This window comes from Myotis lucifugus, unplaced genomic scaffold, assembly GCF_000147115.1.
Source record: "Myotis lucifugus unplaced genomic scaffold, Myoluc2.0 scaffold_54, whole genome shotgun sequence".
NCBI classification, from domain to species: domain Eukaryota; kingdom Metazoa; phylum Chordata; class Mammalia; order Chiroptera; family Vespertilionidae; genus Myotis; species Myotis lucifugus.
This window is the reverse complement of record NW_005871102.1, coordinates 654,924-659,064: the sequence shown is the minus strand read 5'-3', so window position 1 is coordinate 659,064 and position 4,141 is coordinate 654,924. Positions and strand designations below refer to the sequence as shown.

The 4,141-nt window shown below is 46.7% G+C and overlaps 1 pseudogene; it reads left to right on the top strand.

The window, feature by feature from the left end:
• The first annotated feature begins 2,888 nt into the window (after nucleotides 1-2,888).
• Nucleotides 2,889-3,725, top strand: LOC102439856 (annotated as a pseudogene).
• Nucleotides 3,726-4,141: the final 416 nt, after the last annotated feature.

Below are 4,141 nucleotides of genomic sequence, written 5' to 3'. Positions count from 1 at the left end.
AACCCACAGCCGAGTTATGCACCTTCAGCACCTCGGCTGCTAAGCGAGTTACAGTAAAATCCAGAGTGGGGCAGAACAGCAACTCTGCGTGGGAGTTCAAACCACATCAGTTCCAGGCAGGGGGGATTGCCCCGGGGACAGCCGAGACTTGTCCAAAGTTGGAGTGTTTCACCAGAAGTGGCAGGGCCACACAGTGACCAGGGGGCAAATGCAATGCCAAGGGTTTCATACAGGAGGATAATGGACAGGCAGCAGCTTTGTGCCTCTACAGCTTCAAATATGACTTAGACTGAGATTTGATGGGTGGGAAGGATGTAGATGAGTGGCCAGGGAAGGAGATGGCATTTTAGGAAGGAAAACACCCTGAGCAAAGACTCTAAGGCAGGATTTCACATGTGAGCCAGTGTGTAGGCATGCATGCATTTGTGCAAGGGAAGGACCCACAAGGGGCACTCACATTTATACTGGGAAGTAAAAAGAAACATATTTGGACAGGTATTTTTTTATCTCTAGCTGAGTTTGAACTGAAGTTCTGCATGGAGTGTATCTTCCAGATCACAGCCTCATGCTAAGATGAGATGGAACCTTTGAGACCCTCCTCACAGACCCCTCATAAAGTGGGACCAGTGAGTTCATGTGACTTATGATAGAGGAAATATGAAAACAAATACTATAATCCTATGTAATGCCCATTGTAATTTAAAAATGTAAAAAATTTCAATTAAAAACACTTTATGATTCAGAAAGGAGAAAAGGATAGTACTGTTTATAATTAGAACATTTCTGAGATGTACAAGGCTTCCCTCCATCCCTCCCACACACACAGTAAATGATCATGACTACTGGGGTGGTGAACACACAATACAGTGTACATATGATGTGTTGTAGAATTGTGCCCTTGAAACCTGTATAATTTTATTAGCCCCAACAAATTCAATAAAAAGGGTTAAAGTCAATGAATATGATGACTGACATGAGCCTTGCTTTCATGGAGCTTACATTCCAGTGGGAGGTGAGAGGATGGGAATCGTAGAGGGAGAGAAGGCTGCCTTGGTCTGTTAGGGATATCATTTCTATTTCCTGAGGATATTTCTAACTTTCCATAAAAATCGCTAATCTTACCAAGAATTAAAATGATGTAAGTAGTTTGTAGATTAGTAAACATAGTAAAACATGGGAGAAAGTTTCCGTCTGTGTAATCATGAAAGAAATGTAATTTAAAACAAGGATGAGGCACTACTGCATATTTACTGAATTAATTTTAAAAATACATTTATATGACATAAAATAATGAGTTAGTTTAATCACTCTGGAAAGCCATTTGGCTATATATAATAAAAGCTATAGGATTTGTCATAGCCTAACACTTAGTACATCAATGAATGAAGATATATATATATATATATATATATATATATATATATATATATCTCCTATATAATAAAAGGCTAATATGCAAATCGACTGAACGGCAGAATGAGCAGTCGCTATGATGCACACTGACCACCAGGGGGCAGACACTCAACACAGGAGCTGCCCCCTGTGGTCAGTGCGCTCCCACAGTGGGAGGGCCACTCAGCCAGAAGCCCTGAGCCAAGCGCATGGCTGGCGAGTGCAGTAGTGGTGGCAGGAACCTCCCCGGCCTCCGTGGTGCCTACTGAAGGCTTAAGCCCGCTCCCCCCTCCCCTAAGCCATCAGTCAGACATCCTTGGAGGGCTCTCAGACTATGAGAGGGCGCAGGCCAGGCTGAGGGACCTCCTCCTCCCTTCGCTCCGTGATCTATCGCCCCAAAGAGGTAGGCCCCACCCACCTGCTGCCGGCCAGGTGGCCTGGGCCTCCCTCTTTGGGGCGCTCCATCACAGAGCCCCCTGGTCGATAGCCCCGCAGAGGGTGGCCTGGGCCTCCTTCTTTGGGGCAATCACCGAGCCCCCACGATTGATCACCCTGCCGATGGCCTGGACCTCCCTCTACAGGACAATGGTGGGGTGATGGCGGGCCCTCGACCAATCGCACCGCCTTGGCCCGCCTGGCGCCAGTGCATGTCATAGTGTGGACCTCTGGACTGTTGCTCTGCTGTTCGACTGTTCAGTCATTCAGTCGATTTGCATATTATGCTTTAAATATATATATATATTTTTTTTTCAATTGAATATTAGCCATCCTTAAAAAAGAAGGAAATCCTGCCATATGGGACAACATGGGTGAACCTGGAGGACATTATGCTTAGTGAAATACGCCAGACACAAATGAACAAATACTGCATGAATCCACTTACGTGAAGTATCTAAAATAGTCAAACTCATAGAAACAGAGAGTAAGATGGTGGTTGCCAGGTACTGGGGGAGAGGAAGTGGAGAGTTGCTGTGCAATTTCAGTTATGCCAGAAGAATGAGTTCCAGCTCCGCACTGCAACTCAGCTCTTAAAAGGGTAAAAGCATGGTTCTCCAGGGGCCCTGAATCTCTAAACACAAGCAAGTTATCTATAGATTTTGAAAAGCGCAGTGGTTCTCAACCTTCCTAATGCCGCGACCCTTTAATACAGTTCCCCATGTTGTGGTGACCCCTAACCTTAAAGTTATTTTCGTTGCTACTTCATAACTGTAATTTTGCTACTGTTATGAATTGTAATGTAAATATCTGATATGCAGGATATATTTTCATTGTTACAAATTGAACATAATTAAAGCATAGTGATTAATCACAAAAACAATATGTAATTATATATGTGTTTTCCGATGGTTTTAGGCGACCCCTGTGGAAGGGTCGTTCGACCCCCAAAGGGGTCGTGACCCACAGGTTGAGAACCGCTGCATTAGCGGGACGTGCCTACACCCGCCCTCGCAATGTCCAGCGTGCAAGTGCTTGTCCCGCCCCTGGATCAGCACCATATGTACCATGGCCCTCATGTCAGCTTATTCCCGCATCGCAGAACTTCTCACAGAGCTCCATCAGCTGATCAAACAAACGCAGGAAGAGCGTTGGCGGAGTGAGCACAACTTAGTGAACATCCAGAAGACCCACTAGCAGATGCACACAGAGAACAAGATCTCTCCCTATTACCGGACAAAGCTGTGCGGCCTCTATACAACCACAAAAGCCGATACAGTGGCCTAGTGCAACATCCTCTGGAAAGCCCTAGATAAGAGTGCGGAAATCAAGTCTCTGTTGGCCAAGATCGCGGGCCTGTACAATGACTCAGAGCCCCCTTGGAAGGCCATGCACACGGGGGTGCTGATGACCCTGCTGCAGCAGTCAGCCATGACCCTGCCGCTGTGGATCAGGAAGCCTGGTAAGAAGCCGCCCCCACTCTGCGGGGCCATTCCGTCCTCTGGGAACTACGTGGCCTAACCTGGAGACAAGGTGGCTGCCCAGGTCAAGGCCATGGATGGGGATGAGCAGTGGATCCTGGCCAAGCTGGTCAGTTACAGCCATGCCACCAACAAATATGAGGTCGATGACATTGATGAAGAGGCAAAGAGAGACATCCTGAGCCGGCGGCTCATCATCCGGACCCGGAAACCTTATTCCAGAAGGAGCAGCTCATGCTGACCCTGTATCCCCAGACCACCTGCTTCTACCGTGCCCTGATCCACACATCCCCACAACGGCCCCAGGATTACTATTCGGTCCTGTTTGAAGACACTTCCTATGCAGATGGTTACTCCCCTCCCCTCAATGTGGCACAGAGGTAGGTAGTGGCTTGTAAGGAGCCCAAGAAAAAGTGAAGCAGGCTGGCAGTCTCCTGCCACCTCAAGGGGGCATGCAACAAAACATTATGTGATGAAACAAATGTTCTTCCCCTTAAAAAAAAAAAAAAAAAAGAATGAGTTCCAGAGATCGGCTGCTCAACATAGTGACAATACCATACTGTGCACTTGAAAATGTAAGAGGGTAGCCCTGGCCAGTGTGGCTTAGGTTGGTTGGGTATCATCCAGTGTGCACCAAAAGGTTGCCAGTTCAACTCCGCACATGCCTGGGTTTCAGCAGGGGGCATGGAGGAGACAGCCAATGATGCTTTTGCTCTCACTTCAATGTTTCTCTCTCTCCTTCTCTCTTCCTCTCTAAAAATCAATTAAAAAATTTTAGAAATAAAATATAAGAGGGTAGATCTCATGTTGTCTTCTTATCCCAATAAAACACA